The sequence below is a fragment of the Bos taurus genome, chromosome 24 (assembly GCF_002263795.3).
Source record: "Bos taurus isolate L1 Dominette 01449 registration number 42190680 breed Hereford chromosome 24, ARS-UCD2.0, whole genome shotgun sequence".
In the NCBI taxonomy this organism is placed as follows: domain Eukaryota; kingdom Metazoa; phylum Chordata; class Mammalia; order Artiodactyla; family Bovidae; genus Bos; species Bos taurus.
Window position 1 is genome coordinate 55,450,814 of NC_037351.1, and position 17,991 is coordinate 55,468,804.

Consider the following 17,991-nt stretch of genomic DNA (forward strand, 5'->3'; position numbering starts at 1 on the left):
GATTGCTGAGTGTGGATGTGGGCACAGAGGGTGAACCCTGGCCCCCAGGGAGAATTGTGGTGAGTTTGAAGGGCTCGGGAATTGTGCGAACTGCCGTTTCACAACTGGGTGACCTCGAGCAAGTCACCTCCCTTCTCTGCTTCAAAGGGATGTTGTGACTGCTAAATGGGCTAACACGGGTAAAACTAGACAGCGCCCCAGATGAAAGATTGTGGTTTTCCTGGAGTGTTGCAATTTCTTCCAAAACTAAAGTGAAAGTTGCTCAGTTGTGTCCAACTCTTTGCGACTCCATGGACTATACAGTCCATGGAATATACTGGAGTGGGTAGCCTTTCCCTTCTCCAGGGGATCTTCCCAACCCAGGGATTGAGCCCAGGTCTCCCACATTGCAGGAGGATTCTTTACCAGCTGAGCCACCAAGGAAGCCCAAGAATACTGGAGTGGGTAGCCTATCCCTTCTCCAGCAGATCTTCCTGACCCAGGAATAGAACCGGTGTCTCCTGTGTTACAGGCGAATTCTTTACCAACTGAGCTATCGGGGAAGCTTAAACTTGAAGGTGGCCACAAATTGTCTTCAGTGCTTTTTTATGACCCTCTACACTCTTGAATTTTACATGGCGTTAGATCCTACCTAAGCCTGCCTCTCCAGATTGTGTCCTGTGCTAGCAATCTTTCCCCTTACCCCCAGGTGAACTTACTGCTTGTGTACCATTGAAATTTTGTTAGATTTTAGGATGGCCTAATTGTGACTTGGGCTACTAATTACCTTATATGTGAGCCGTGGAAAGGGTTCATTTTTCATCAGGAATTTCTGTAGATGAAATGCCTTAAAGCAAAAGGAATGACTTTCTAATGGTAAAATTTCATGCAGGTTGAGAGGGCTCAATAACTGTAGGAGGGAAACGTTTGTTATTCTCCTGGTCATGGCTACACACAAAGGCCTATTCTGCATCCTGGTAAGGCGAGGCCAATATCCATGCATTTGTGGGAGTATGGACTATGAGAGCAGGAGGGTTTCTTGTAGGATTTGTAAGTACTTCTGCTGAAAGTCTCTACACCTTTTACATATCCCTTTACACCCTCCAGGTAGGCTAAGGTTTTCTTCTCTCTGCATGTAGAGAAGAATGTATGTAGAGTCACACTCCACTTTCTAGACTCAGACAGGGTGAGGACATTTATAAAAAAGGCGAAACTTGATATTTTCATTTCGTACAAAATCAAATCTAGGGCTTTTGCCTTCTCTGTTATCATGGGGACTCTGGGAGACAGGGAGAGGAATTCGGATTCCAGATGAGCAAAGTGAAATGCAAAGAGAGTGACTGATGCCCTTGTCTTCCAAGGCCAAGCAGGTCTTGGGGGTGCACATTGCACCTTCCCTAGTCAAGAGGAAGGGGCGTGGTCTGTCTCATAATCTAGGCAGAGACATGCGTCCGTCTGTACCAAGGACTGAGCCACTAGCTGATGCTCAGAATCTCACACATCTGACAGCAAATTGTAGAAAAATAAAGAGGGAATTGCAAGTCAGCCTACGAATTTCAGATCTCGACTCTCCTGCCAACTGTATGTTCCGAATCTCTCTAAGATTGCTTAATTTCCTTAGTCCTTATAAAACGGCATCATGATTACCTAACTCGTGGAGTTGTTGGGAGTGTTCAATAAAATGATGCATGGAAAGCAATTAACAAGGTGCCTGGAAGCCTAAAAAGTGTTAAAAATGCTACATTTCGTATTCTCATTATGGGCTTAGTGAGAGTGCCCTTCCATCTTCCAGAATCATAGAATGTTAGAGCCAATGGAAACTTAAAGGAGTGGTTTGCAAACCTTTTGACCAAAATCTCTAAGAAGAAATGTATTTTAGTGTATCAACCAGGACAAAAATATATATGTAAATATTACTAATCAGGGAATTATTTGAACATTTTTCAAAAATTGCTAAAAACTAGGGTTTGTTTGTGGTAGCTTCTGATGTTTGCCTCTTTATATTGTTTCATTTTTAAAATTTAATAAGCCTATTGTAGAGGAACAAAACACTTCCAGTATGCATACATATTAAAGCAGAAATTGCATGAAATCAGACATACTTTTACTGCCTTGCCATGTACTCTGATATTTTCTTTTTGATTTGATTCTGTTTTTTTTTTTTCTTTTTTAAATGTTGGTCATGACCCCAAAAAATACCCACTAATGAGTCATTACTAATGGTTTGAAAACACCCATACAGACAAAGTACTTCTCTTTATAGATAATGAAGTAAGGCTTAATGTGGCTTCAGTATCACTCATGTGATAGGGGCAGAACTGAGCCTTGAATGCCAGTCTGTGAGCTCCCAAACCCCAGAGATTTATAGTCGCTGAGAGATGCTAAGCTGCAGAGGCCTGCCTTTGCTGTTCAATGTCTTGAATATCTAGAGCAAGGGTTCTCCGTGATTCGTTGCTGCTCAGAACAGCCAAACAGACATGTGTGGGTCATTCTGAACATACTTGAAAATTTCTCAAATCTTAAGAAAGATCTGTTTTCCGCACTGCATTGGCAACACAGTTGGAAAGTTACTTGAATGTTTTTCAAAAATTGTTTATAGATTTGAAAACTGTTTGGGGTTTGTGATTGCTTCTGTTGTTTGCCTCTTTGTATCGTCTCGTTTTTCAAAATTTAATAAACACTTTGCAGAGGAGCAAAATAATTGGTCACACACTTGTGAGTTCCCAGATTTGTTTTACATGTGTATGCAATACAGCGTAACTCAAAACATGTTCAAGCCTAGTACATCACACCATCTCTGATGCTGTGGTCGAGACCAAAACAGAACTCCGGTGAGCACCCACGGCCCCAGACCACGTCCCTCCCCAGGACTTTTGACCACAGTCCTTGGGGGCCGGACCCTGGCCCCGGTGACACGTGTGGTCACTATCAGGGCCCGCGGCCGGAAGCTGCTGTGACAGGCTTGCACAGAGGGCAGAGGCCTCGGTTCGGGTCCATTGGTGTTGGAGGCTCTGCCCAGGTTGTGCCACAGAAGGGCGCAGCAGCCTCTTCAGGATGCCAGCAGGGGCAGTGACCTGTCTGCCGTGTTCCTTTCACCTGGCCACGCTCCTGCGCCACAGTGGGCTGAGAGGCGGGGTTTGTCTTGGACCCACTTGTAAGATAAGTTCGGGCTCTTTATCTCTTTATCTGGGGCCTCCAAGACCTTCTTCTTTCCCCTGTGAACCATGTTGCTGTTGTTCTGTTGCTAGATTGTGTCCAACTCTTTGCGACCCCATGGATGGCAGCACACCAGGCCTCCCTGTCCATCACCAACTTCCGGAGTTCACCCAAACTCATGTCCATTGAGTCAGTGATGCCATCCAGCCATCTCATCCTCTGTCATCCCCTTCTCCTCCTGCCCCCAATCCCTCCCAGCATCAGTCTTTTCCAGTGAGTCAACTCTTTGCATAAGGTGGCCAAAGTATTGGAGTTTCAGCTTTAGCATCAGTCCTTCCAAAGAACACCCAGGGCTGATCTCCTTTAGAATGGACTGGTTGGATCTTGCAGTCCAAGGGACTCTCAAGAGTCTTCTCCAACACCACAGTTCAAAAGCATCAATTCTTCAGCACTCAGCTTTCTTCACAGTCCAACTTTCACATCCATACGTGACCACTGGAAAAGCCATAGCCTTGACTAGATGGAACTTTGTTGGCAAAGTAATGTCTCTGCTTTTGAATATGCTATCTAGGTTGGTCATAACTTTCCTTCCAAGGAGTAAGCGTCTTTTAATTTCGTGGCTGCAATCACCATCTACAGTGATTTTGGAGCCCCCAAAATATAAAGTCTGACACTGTTTCCACTGTTTCCCCATCTATTTCCCATGAACTGATGGGACCAGATGCCATGATCTTCGTTTTCTGAATGTTGAGCTTTAAGCCAACTTTTTCACTCTCCTCTTTCACTTTCATCAAGAGGCTTTTTAGTTCTTCCTCACTTTCTGCCATAAGGGTGGTGTCATCTGCATATCTGAGGTGATTGATATTTCTCCTGGCAATCTTGATTCCAGTTTGTGCTTCTTCCAGCCCAGAGTTTCTCATGATGTACTCTGCATAGAAGTTAAATAAGCAGGGTGACAATATACAGCCTTGAAGTACTCCTTTTCCTATTTGGAACCAGTCTGTTTTTCCATGTCCAGTTCTAACTGTTGCTTCCTGACCTGCATATAGGTTTCTCAAGAGCTTAGCATCATTCTTTCCTATGAATATTCAGGGTTGATTTCCTTCAGTGTTGACTGGTTTGATCTCCTTGCAGTCCAAAGGACCCTCAAAAGTCTTCTCCAGTACCACAATTTGAAAGCCTCAATTCTTTGGCACTCAGCCTTCTTTATGGTCCAGCTCTCACATCTATACATGACTACTGGAAAAACCATAGCTTTGACTATATGGACCTTTCTTGACAGAGTAATGTTCTTTGCTTTTTAATATGCTCTTTAGGTTTGTCATAGCTTTTTTCCCAAGGAGCAAGCATCTTTTAATTTGATGGCTGCAGTCATAGTCCACAGTGATTTTGGAGCCAAAGAAAATAAAAATCTGTCACTGCAATATAAGTCTGTCATTCACTAGGGGCGCTAAATGTCTTGTGGGTTTTTTTTTTTTTTTTTTCTTGTCCCAAATCCTTGGCCAGTCTTTTTATAGAGATTATTGATCTTTTTTCACCTTGGATCATTCAGTTCTTGGTTGTTGAAAATCATGAGACAAGTCCAAAACCACGTCCCACTGCCATCCATTCCACTTCTTCATAACTGTTTGTACCCAATGAGGCTTGGTTAACTTGCAGTTGTTTGCTTTAACTTTCCCATGGAAAAGAAATAGGTTGAGAAAATTTGGTGAAAATGCCAACAGATCTTTAAATTGCAACAATATGCTTCTTTGAGAAGAAAAATAAGCAACCAAACTATACAATCAATGTTGGCAACCCATCTGGGTTGTTTTAACTCCAAGTATGGACACCTCTGAAATCTGCAACTATCACATATTCATCCATTAAATCAGTCATTTATCTATACTTTTATTTATCCAAAGTTTCATTGAACGATGAAGTTTAAGACTTCACTGCAGTGAAGTATACTTCACAACAGATTAAGATCCAGCTTTATACTGATGAAGTGGGTTGGAATGTGGAAGTTCCAATCCATATGGGGACATGTATATGCCTTTGCCACAGAGTGAAGGTTGAGAAGCCCTAGTCCTATGGCTCACAGGTCTAGTGTCTTATTGGTTGTTCATAGTGAAAAATATCATTGCATGGTATTTTTCCATCTCATATTATAATAGAACATTTGGTACCAGTGGCTGTAAACCCAGTGTGGCTATTCCCCTACAACATCTCCAAAATAGTATTAAAATAAAGAGAGCAGTCATTCTTATAATCACAATACCTAGAATGTCTCATTTCAACCCTGCTTAGACATTCAGACTCAAGACTTTTAGCCATGGAAATAAAGCCAAATTGGTTTAACAGTTTATTTGCTCAGAATTGCTACCTGTTGATTGATTATCTTAACTCATAGCCATAGCTCTATAAATATAGACACTATGTGAATGATCTGGCCAACATATGTCCCTTACGCAGAACTGCAGACTCCTCTCTCACTCCTTACCCTCTGTGCAGTGATGAAGTTACAATCTCTCATTCTAGATCTAGCCTTCCGTAATCTGTTTTGTGATACTGGAGTCACACTCTGCAAAGTACATTTCCCTTTGTTTCCGGTTAGGTTCAGCCAATAGGAGATAGATGTTGAGTAGCTGTTGATCCGAACAGCATTGTTCCAGTCATGGCAGGTATACTGGACACCAGCTCTTCTCAGCTTTCTCAGGACCAGCTCCATCACCACCCTCCCAAAGAACCACAGCATCTAGACAGTTTCCCTGCCTACCTGTGCCCTTCCTCTGTACGGCACCTCCTCTGAATGGCTGGCTCTCTGGCAGTGCTGTCTTTTTGTTCTTTTACCCTCTGAATTTCCATATTAGATTTCCCAGTTGAAATACTTAATGTGATTTCGATTTTCCCCATGGACCCTGACTGTACAGTACTTGCACCAGGAGACCTTCCAGGACGGGGTAGTAGGATTGGTCTCGTTCTATGCCTGGGCCACAATGCAATTTTGGCATCTACTGATGGGAATGAAATGTTCGTATTTCATGGCAAGCAGCAGCCTCTCAAGTTATTGTGTCTCACTGTGATAAAGTTCTGATTAAGCCAGTGATTTTGGGGACCAAATGCCTGCTGAACTTGGCCTTTAGGGTAGCAAAGTGACAGTGGTAACAATTGATGACAATTTCAAGGATGGTGGAGTGAATGAATTTGGGATCTGATAGGAGGACAATGACAAGTTCTGGGCTTTAAACTCTCAGCTCCAATTACAGTGAGAAAGCTCAAGAATTTTTTTTTTTTTTTTTATGGTAGCCCCCAATGATTCTCTACTTAAAATACAAGGCTGAACTCACTGAAACTCAGACTCAGAATTTAGTTGTGTTGACTGCAAAATTGACACAGATTCATCAGAAATCTTATGTGAAATTCAGGACATTGACTGGGGCGAAGGGAGACCTTAACATAGGAGGTGACTTCTGGGTCAATTGAGCTAAAGCTGAGAATCTGGAACCCCCGAAACCTTAAATCTTGAGTCTTCTGAGCCTCCGTTCCCAATGAAAACAACTCACCCTCGTCGGTTTGAAAAAGCCACCTTCCCTTGACTTGAAGACCCTGGAGTAACTTTACTTGGGGCAGCTGAGCCGTCTCGCCACAAATTGTCCATTCTCCTTGAGACTTGCCCCAAGTACCAGTTAGTGTCCCCAGACCTGTAACTAGGATCATATCTCAGCCAGTTTCAAAGAGACAAATGCACAGTCTGAGCTGGGAGGAGGTAGCTTATAATAAAAGAAAAAAAGGACTATCTTATAATATAATGACAGAAAGCTAGCATATTGTCAAAATGATTTCTAAGTGTGTTAAGACCAAAGATAATGAATATAAAGTTGGATCAAGTTGAATCTATTGCTATGAATGCACAGGACAGGGACTCTAGATTTTAAATAATTACCCACTTGCTTCTCGCCCACCTTCCAGCCTCTTTGTCTACCACCTCCGTCTTGTCCTGCTGCTCGCCTCACTGAAGACAATTCCTCTTTCTCTTGGTCCAACTCCTTCACTTTGCCATTTCTTTTTTATCTGTTTCTCTTTCTCCTCCTTCTCCTCCTTCCATCATCTCTCCTTCTTTTCTGAAGACAGAAAAAATGGTAAGAATAGTGCTAGTGATGGGCCTCTATCAAGGGAAAGGAAATTCATAAATTTTGAAGGCAAGCTGAACAAAGTTAAGAGTCCAGGTCATCAAGTTCCAAGTGTATTCATGCACCTGAAACACTCCCTTCCACTTCCATTCACTTTCTGACTCTCTCCTAGTCAAGATCTTAGGCACAGAACCTTTCACAAACAGCATAACTGAGGCCTGTTGTTGCTGCTGCTAAGTCGCTTCAGTCGTGTCCAACTCTGTGCGACCCCATAGACGGCAGCCCACCAGGCTCCCCCGTCCCTGGGATTCTCCAGGCAAGAACACTGGAGTGGGTTGCCATTTCCTTCTCTAATGCATGAAAGTGAAAAGTGAAAGTGAAGTCGCTCAGTCGTGTCTGACTCTTAGCGACCCCATGGACTGCAGCCTACCAGGCTCCCCCCGCCACCGCCCCCTGTCCCTGGGATTTTCCAGGCAAGAAAATGTTAAATCATCTTCCTGGTCCTATTTGTATTGCCCTCTGTGGTATTTCTATTCTATTATTTATCATTAAAATTATGTTTTTCCACTAAGGATTTGATTTTTATTTACATACTTGTTTGCTTTTCTTTAATGAGCTAGAGCAGATGCACTAATTCATAGCAGAGTTTTAGGAGAAAATGCATTGAAAGTGGCAAGTAACCAACTTCCAAGAGAATTCGAACTGGACCCATTTTTTTTTCTAGCACCCATTTTGAAGTTGAGCATTTCTTGGATAAACCTTCAAATTAAAACTGAGGAAGGGAATCAGTAACTAGATTAAATGGTTAAGATCACAGATTTGGGGACCAGAATGCCTGGATTCAGATCTCAACTCTGCCATTTCCTGTTGTGAGACTTTGGGCAAAATATAAAGAATCTCTCTGAGCCTCGGTTTCTTCATATTTAAATTAATAGCTGTTACGTGATAGTGTTCTAGAAATTAAGTGAACTAATAGATGTTGAAGAGGAGGACAGAACTTGGCACACAGTAAGCTGTATATGAGTAAGGTTTTTTTTTTATTAATAGCATTTTGAGGGCATTATTTTTATCCTGACTTGAAACTTAAAGTTAGTATCAACTGACTTGCTTCAGCAGCAAGGCTGATTAATGAAAAAGGCTGAACTTTAAAACCACATCCATTTGATTCTGAAGTCCATGTTCTATGTGTTAGGCCCTGTGTCTTTCCTTTTAATAATCAGATATGCAGAAGCAGATGTACTACCTAAGAGAACCCAAAGGTTAAATAACTTTCAATGTATAAGTGTTTCATTCACATAAGTGACTGTTTGTTTGTTTGTTTTTAGTTGGAAGGCATTTTTAAATTGCTAAATAGTATAAATGAAGTTAATCAGTTTGGGACAAAAAGTCATTATTTCACTAATGATATGGAGGGAAAAGAAGGGAAAGTGGGAAAAATTGACCTTTATGTTAGGATAATCCTCAAAAATGGGCCACAGAACTTCCTCAAGGAATCACATAATGTTTAACTTCTAGACTCAGAGATAGTCTCTTGTTGATGCTCTAGTTGCTACTGCATCTCATGTTTTGGGGAAAGAGAAAATAGCCCACCCTTCCTCCTAATTTATAACTTATTATACAAAAAAAGAAGCCTTTAAATGTCATGAATTTTTAATTTTTTTTCATTTAGTTGATTCTCTTGCTGAGAAAAGTGACTGCCAAAGAACTGTGCCTAGTATGAGCAATAAACATCAACCACATCTACTGCATTAATAATTTAAACCAAATCTTCAAACAAAATGATCTGGCAGGTCCCATAGGTGAGTCATGCAGAGTTTTAAAAGATGCTGGTGTGTTTAAACCAGGCAGCTTTAAAATGAAAATTTTACCCCAGGTGTGGTCAGAGATGTGTTAGCGAGTCCACCAATTCAACATCCAGTCCACTGCTGCACGGATCTTGCCGTTCTCACCAGGATTCTTCGCTACCCAAGATCTCATTAGGCTATGTATTATCCGTGAAATCAAGGTCAAGGCCCTCTCTTAAGTGGCTACATCCCATTGACCCTGAACTAATGTTCAACATGGACTTCTGATTGGCTGAGCATCCATTGTGGATGTTTGGTCTCTGTACCTTTTCTTAAGCAGTTATTTAAAATATCGTTGTGGGACTTCTGTGGTGGTCCAATGGTTAAGACTTCACCTTCCAAAGTAGAGGATGTGGGTTTGATCCCTGGTCAAGGAACTAAGATCCCACATGCTACAGGGTGTGGCCAAAAATTAAATAAACACAACATAAATCAACTAAAAAAATAAAAAATTAAAATTAAATACCATTGTATTAGCTTTCTATTGCTCAGTACAAAGTTTTCACAAGTTTAGTGGTTTGAAACAGCACAGTTTATGATCTTACAGTTGTATAGGTTAGAAGTCCAACACAGGCTGCTCTGGACTAAAATTAAGGTTTTAGCAGAGCTATACTATGCTTTAGAGGCTGCAGGGAATAATTCATTTCCTTGCTCGTTTCGTTTTCTTGAAGTCCTTCATATCCCTTAGCTTGTAACCCCATTTCTTCATCTTCAAAGCCAGCAACCATGGACTGAGTCCTTCTCACATTGTATTACTCCAAACTTCCTCTTCTGCCTCCCTCTTCTACTTACAAGTGCCTGTGTGAATACAATGCGTCCACCCAGATAACCCAGGAATATCCCCCTATTTTAAGGTCAGCTAATTAGCTTAGTTTCATCTGCAACTTGAATTCTCCTTTGCCATATATCCTCACAGTCGTGGATTCTGGAGACTGGAACATGGACATCTTTGAGGGGACCATTCTCTGCCCACAACTATTCATGAGTCCTCTCTACTGTATCCTCTGCAGCTCACGCAAACATGGCCCTCTCTGAAATCAAGCTGAGTTCCACATTGACTGTCAGCATCAGTGCATTTTCCCATTTCTGTGCCTTTCCCTCCTAACTTCTTCCTCTCAGCCAATCCTTTTCCCTTTCTCTCAGTTGCCCTTCAATGGCCAGCCTACATGTTGTCTCCCACATGGAACTTTTCCCATTTCAGACTGCTCATCTTATATTTGTTTTATCCATCCTTGTCTGATCTTCCATTGGAATTCTACTACTTGGATATTCTACTACGTGGACTACAAGTAAAAAGCCAATAGACTTTTTACTTACAAAAAGAGAAACTGTATAAAATTTATCCTAATACTCACTTACCCGCAATTTATCACTTAGTCGTTCCTGAATTATTTTATTTGTGTTTGTTTTCTCTTCCCATTGGGATTGTAATCTCTTTGAAACCAGAACTATGTTTCATGCTTCTTTGGCATCATTCCCTTCCAGTTCTCATGTACTCAGAAGATAGTGGCTCATTTGGTTTTGATGTAACTGGGCAACTCTATTCCTGTTATGGTTCTTTCGCTGCAAGCAACAGAATTACAATAAAAAAAAAATCACATAATATAAAGATCAGTCAAGCAGGGCTTCCCAGGTGGTTCAATAGTAAAAATTCTGCATGCCAATGCAGGAGACATGGGTTCGATCCCTGGTCCAGGAAGACCCCACATGCCTTGGAGCAACTAAGCCCATCTGCCACAACTACTGAGCCTATGCTCCAGAGCCCGTGCTCTGCAACAAGAGAAGCCACAGGAATGAGAAGCCTGCTCACTGCAATGAAGAGTAGCCCCCACTTGCCTAACTGGAGAAAAGGCCCAGCCAGCAATGAAGATCCAGCACAGCCAAAAATAAATAAATAAGTAAACAAAATTACATATAAAAAAGAGCAGTCAAGTATCAGGAAGTAGAGGGTAAAAATAATCTAGAAATGCATATAGTCTTGGTTGTGAGTCAGTGCCTGGAAGTTTGGTTCTGTGACAGTCCTGGAAGAAAGATTACCCTGGCTTAGGCCAGGTCCTTCCTTTATGAACGGCATAAAGTAACACAGTCATTTGGGTTGACAGCTCCTAGGACCCCATAGAATGTGGGGAGAACAGTTTCTCCAAAGACGAGATGCTCATACCAAAGAAAAGACAAAGAGATACTGGGTAGATAAAGTGACCAATGCTCATGAAACTCCTACGTTAATTGGCATTGTCAATAAAAACAAGTAGGGACAGAAAGGGCTTCCTGGTGACTCAGATGGTAAAGAATCTGCCTACAGTGATACCTGGGTCAGGACGATCCCCTGGAGGAGGGCATGACAACCCACTCCAGTGTTTTTGCCTGGAGGATCCCCATGGACAGAGGAGCCTGGCGGGCTATAGTTCATAGGGTTGCAAAGAGTTGGACACGACTGAGTGACTAAACACACACAGAGACAGAAAAGAGCATAAATCAAGGCACAGGCCAGGACTTCCCTGGTGATCCAATGGTTAAGAACTCACCTGCCAATGGAGGGGACAGAGGTTCAATCCCTGGTTTAGGAGGACTTCACATGCTGTGGGGCTACTAAACCCCAGCGGCACAAATAATGAGCCCGCAGGCCTAGAGCCTGTGCTCCCCAACAAGAGAAGCCGCTGCAGTGGGAAGCCCAGGCTTCTCTGTCCATGGGATTCTCCAGGCAAATATACTGGAGTGGGTTGCCATGTCCTTCTCCAGGGGCTCTTCCTGACCCAGGGATCGAATGTGAGTCTCTTGCATCCCCTGCTTTGGCAGGTGGGTTCTTTACAGCTAGTACTAGGGGAACTAAGATCCCACATGTCGTGTGGTGTGGTCAAAAAAAATAATAACCAAAAAAATTAATTTAAAAGCTTTAAAATTGAAGCATAATAATGAAACAAAGTAGGAAAAGAAAGATAAGCCAGGCAAGAATGCTCAGAAGGAATTAAAGAGTTTTGAGAAATGTAGGGAGAAAAAAAAACTAATAAATCAAAAGAGGAGGAAGTGTCAGGAACGCAAGTTACCACATACCCTTCAACTAAGAGGAGAAAATCTTGTCAACAGGATCTGGCTGCTAGGAAGTTACTGGTGATCCTACTGGTTAGGTGGTGTTGCGCGGTAGAGCCAAAGGCAGGGAGTTTAGTGTAAAGGGCAGGTGAAGAATGAGGGGCCATGAGAGTATTTTATGAAAGTAAAAGGGAGAGATAGTTGGTGAGGGACTGATGGTAAAGAAGAGTGTTTTTAGAGGCAGAGAAAGAAATGGAGATGAGGGGCTGGAATGAGGATGAAGATGGGGAATCAACGTCCTAGTTGGAAGCGATGGGTAAAGCCCCAGGTGAGTTTTTGGTCCAGAAGAGGAGGTGTTACAGCTCCTTCCCCGAGACAGAGATTCTCTAATTCCCTTAAGGTTCTTTTCCTCCACTCTGTTCCTTAACTCCTCTGACCTTTTAAAATTCATTCCTAATATGGAGCTTATGACTGAGACCATGAGTGCAAAATACTTGGCCCTGTGCTACTGATGTAACAGAAGCTCGAATGATGTTCTGTCCTTCTTCCCTCTTCCTCTTGAGGCTGGACCACTCCCTCTTCCCATTTTCTCTTTGCTTATGAAGGAGACGAAATGCCTCAGGACCAAACTGCTGAGACTGACCGATCCAGTAGCTCAGGCATGATAATAGTGAGAAAAGCTGGAAGAAACAGTTGGCACTAGGTCCTAAATTCCATCTTATGAAAATGGACTTCCTATTGGAAATATCCTCAGCATGGACTTCACAGAGTTGGCCTGGGGAGATATTCCCAACCTTTCTTTCCCCCTCCTACTGTCTCAGGTCAGAAGTGAACAGAGCGTGGGTGGATCATGCAGCTGTAGCCAGAAGGCTAATGTGAGTAGCAGGCTAAGCCTCTGATGAAATAAACAAGGACCGTAATTCTGATCGTTTCTGTTATGTTTGCCCTGGATTCCTTGGTCCAATAAGTTTAAAAAGCTGTATGTGTACTCCATACCATATATATTGGCAATAAAAAAATAACTTAAAATACACACACATTTTTACAACTTATTTGATTGTGGATTCTGTTTGTAAAGCTACACTTTTTTTTTAGCTACATTGGATAGAACATTTATAGAATGTGGTTTGATTGTGTGAATGGTCATCAGTCAAAAAATTTCTTAAAATTAATTTTGGGATTGATTTCCCATGATGGTTCAAGAACATAGTATCACAAACCATCCAAAATCAAGGAAATTTGTAATGGGCTTGTCTTTGGTGGATTTGAATGTATAAGATTTCGATAGCATTGCAAAGATATATTTTTAAGCCTCCTTTTGGAAGATAGTCTTTGTTGGGTGTTCCATTTGGTTTGGTATCCAGTATCGATAAATTGCCAAGTTCTTCTGTTGTACTCTATCCTAAATATATTCCATAGTATGTTTTCATAATTAATATGCAAAGCGATGTATAGTTTGTAATTAATTTCAACCGGGCACAGTGAAAAACTTGAAAACCTCAGCGTGGAGGCATCTCTCTTGGTAGAAGTTCAATGAAATCCCCAAATGTCTTTGTTTTTGCAATCCATAATTTGCATATTATTAATACAATAAATCCTTGTTGTCTGTGAGAGTTGGCATTGTACCCACAAACTCCTGTGCAGAAAGCCCACAAACTCAGAATCCAAATGGAAAGAAAAAAACCATGTGGTTTCTGTGTATGCTCATTACCTGCTTCTGAAACCATAATATCTCGGCCTTTTATAGATCTTATAACAGGCTCTGCAGGAAGCAGCTGCAGTCATTAGCCACAGGACAGACTGAACACAGCATCTGCATGGAAGGAGTCCTGGATGCTGCAGGACCCCAGTTTTAGGCAGAGGAAAGAGCCTCACCAATAGCACATTTTGTACATGTATTTAAAATCAGAGTGTAGTGTATTTTATAACTTAAAGGAATTTTATAAATCAGAGTCGATACCCACATTCTGCCTTCTTTTGTGCAAGGTTTGGATCAGTTAAGGGGCTTGTCCAAGATCCCATGTCTAGTAAGAGACACAGCTGAGATTCAAAACCAGTTCTGGCTGTGGTGTCTCTGATCTTTCTATTACCTTCCAGTGGCTCCTTCAGGGACCATGGGAGAGACACAATAGAACTTAGTAGCATCTACCCACACACTTGGTGCTTCTGAAAGTGCTAGTCGCTCGGTCGTGTCTAAATCTTTGTGGCCCCATGGACTGTAGCCTGCCAGGCTTCTCTGTTCATGAACCGTCCAGGCAAGAATACTGGAGTGGGATGCCCAAGGGATCTTCCCCACCCAGAGATCGAACCTAGGTCTCCTGCATTGCAGGCAGATTCTTTACCTTCTGAGGTCCCCTGGGCTTCTTCAAATATAGACATGGAACTTTAACCTCCATGACATTATAGGTCTAGGTTCTCCAACCTAGAATTCCTATCATCACACCTTTGTAAGAAAAACACTCACGTGAAGACACCCCTTCCCCAATTTCAAATTCAGAGTCCACACAGCAGCATCCTCATTTTGAAATCACCCAACTTGCCATAAATTCAGTTAGACTAGTTAGGGTCAAAAGCATTGACAAAACCAAATGCTTGGTGACAGAAGTCATAGTTACGTCACGAGCTAAGGTTCACCTTTCCAAGAGCTCCTTGCTGCCAACCCAGAAACCATGTCCTAGCGTGGCTGGAGGGAAGGATGGCGCCCTGCATTTCAGAGAAGATTTAAAACCGCGATCCTCACTGCTCATCATCATTAAAAATCTCCAAGCAGTTTTCATAAGAGCAAGGGGGTGGTTGCCTGAGGTTTTGGCTGGCAGTCAACCCAACTAATTACATTCTGTCTACTGTGTCCTCCCGCGGTTTCAATTGGATGTTGTGTGTGTGTGTGTGTTTTTAACTTCCTGTCCTAATCTGAATATAGGGTTACTATGTGTTCTTAGGCAGATGCTGCTGTTCTTCCTGATAAGAGATGTGTTTCAGATTGTTGTTTTCTTACAGAAAGTTTTTGAGATTTTAAATAAGAGACGTCTTCTTAATGATCCTGAGATCCTGGTACCAAATAAATTTTCAATGTCAAGTCTGCCGGTAATGAGCTATTTATATTGTTGTTTTCTTTCACCAAGCATTGGCATGAACAGACATGCTTCACCCCAAGGTGATGATGTCCTAGTTATATACACAGTCAGAGTCATAGCATTGCCCTTAGCTTTCCTCCGTCTCCTTCCTCTTCCCAGTGACAAACTCCCCTCTGCTTCTTCCTACCAGTGACTTTCATGGACAGCTCACCCATGTGGTGGCACAGTCATAATGAGAAAAGCCTAAGCTAGTTCTGTCTATATGTCTCTCTTTCTGCCCATCTATGTCTATCTATCCATTTTGCCGTAAGTCAGATAAAGAAGAAAGGTAAGAAATTATTAAAATCCGGATATTCTCTGGCAGAACTCCTCGTGAACTCTGGCAGATTTAGCCATGAATGGAATAAGACGGTTGTTTGATGGGAGTCAGAAGCTGGGAGACATGACCTTTATTCCTTTTCTTCCACCCACGTTGGCTTCCAGCGCCCTGACCTAAGGACTCTCCCATCTCTGAAGTGCACACCCTCCAACACTAAAGAGCTAAAGAGGCGCCAATGGTGGGTCTCCAAGGACTCTTGGAACGTATCATTTTATATACCTCCCTCCATGTTTGAGAGGTAGAAAAAATGGGTTTGCACATGAAACATTGATAACAAGCTTTAATGATGGCATTTCTGTATTTATTTAAAAAATTACCCCAAACTCTCAGATATTTCAATCAAGCAATTTTAAAATACTGGCTAACATTTTGAGAGGCTTGCTCTATGCCAGGCATGGCCCTGGGCCCTTTATTTGTATTAATTCATTTGATCCTCCCTTGTTAGTCCCATTTTAGAGATGAAGAAACAAAGATACAAAAGAGCAATTTTCCCCAAACCGGGATGAGAGAGAGCCAGGGTTCACAGCCAGGCAGTCCAATCTGGAGTCCACACTCTTCCCCATTTTGCTTTGCTACCTCCCTTAGGGATGGCCATGCACTTCATAAACTTCAGTGCACCTCAAACATTTACTAATGTCTACAGGAGTAAAAAGTATGTGGTCCCTTCCCACCTTCACCCCAAATAAGGATTTAAGAGAGAGGGAAATGAGATTTTCTTCTATGATTAAACTATAATCTGTACCCGAAGAATCGAAGCAAAAATATTCTAAGTCATTAAAAAAAAAATAGAAGACTTCCTAACCTGCTCAGATTGGCTTTGAATGGATGTGATTTTTAAAAATTGTTTTCCTACTTCTTAATGTGGGTTTGGTCAAGACTTGGGTCTCCATTGTTTCATGGCTCACTCACATTGCCTCTATTTCCCAGAAGGGATACCAGAAGAGAATAAACTATATAAAGGATAACTTAGGGCTTCCCGGGTGGCGCTAATGGTAAAGAACCCGCCTGCCAATGCAGGAGACATAAGAGACATAGGTTTGATCCCTGGGTCGGAAAGATCCACTGGAGGAGGGCATGACAACCCACTCCAGTATTCTTGTCTGGAGAATCCCATGGACAGAGGAGCCTGGCAGGCTACAGTCCATAGGGTCACAAAGAGTTGAACACGACTAAAGTGACTTAGCATGCATGCACAAGAATAACTGATCTTAAAAAAAAAAAAAATGGGTCATTCGAAAGGGGTTTGATTGGCCATGAAACACTGATGGTGTATCTTTGAGTCAAATATCACCAATACCTATGGGAGCCCAAGCCAGAAAGCAGGATCCTCTGGGTCCTCTGGATCCACTTGATCGCTTTGGTGGCATGTGTGTCCCTGTGAGGAGAATGGAGGTCGTGTGTATCTTGACTCGAGTAGGGTGTCTTTAGACCACAGAGCTACATCCCTCTGTGCTTACGCCAAGTCCATTAAATTCTCTCCCGTTGACTACCTGCCTGTCATGGCAGTGCCTGCAGGGGGTTAAGATGCGGCCCCACCAACGTGGGGACAACTTACAGCCGCAGTCCCTTGGCAAACCAGTTACTGGAATTCTGATTACTCATTCTGATTACCCTGAGTCCCAAGAGCTCTGCCATGTGAGTCTGTCCTTGGAACCACTCCTTCTCACTGGGATTGCAAAGCTGTTTCCAGAGCCCCATCCCATGGTGAAACCATGCCGTAACTACCCCCTCTTGGGGCCTCTCAAAAGCGCGTCTGTTCTCTCCTTAGGACATGCCTTTGTATCCAGGACCCTACTCATGTATTCCTTTAAATTCCCCAATCTGTGGTGTGAGGTTTTGGTTGTCATTCTGATTTTATGTGTGTGTTTATTCTATTTTGGGCTGTGGTGAGTCTTCTTTGCTGCAAGCAGGTTTTCTCTAGTGGCGGCGAGTGGGGGCTGCCCTTCGTGACAGGGCCCGGCTTTCTCACTGTGGTGGCCCCTCCTGTTGCCGGGTACAGGCTCCAGGCACACAGGCTCAGTAATTGTGGCACACGATTAGCTGCCCTGGCACGTGGGATCTTCCCAGACCAGGAGCTGAACTCATGTCTCCTGCATTGGCAGGTGGATTCTTAAGCCCTGGACCACCAGGGAAGGCCATGCGGTGTGAAGTCTTGTACTATCCCAGGAGAAAGTCTCAACAGATGTGTCTCTCAATCCCAATTTGACGCCTGCAGTACGATAAGCTGCAGTAAGGGATGAAGGTAGCAATACATGTTAATTCCCACGGGTTGGGAATATAAACACATATTGGTGTTTATAGTCAGGTGTGCACCTCCATTTGCAAGACAAAAAAATAAAATGTGAAGCAGCAAAACGAGAAGTATGAAATGTGTGTTTATCAGAATACGATAAACGTCAGGATAAAAAGCCTCTCGCGGG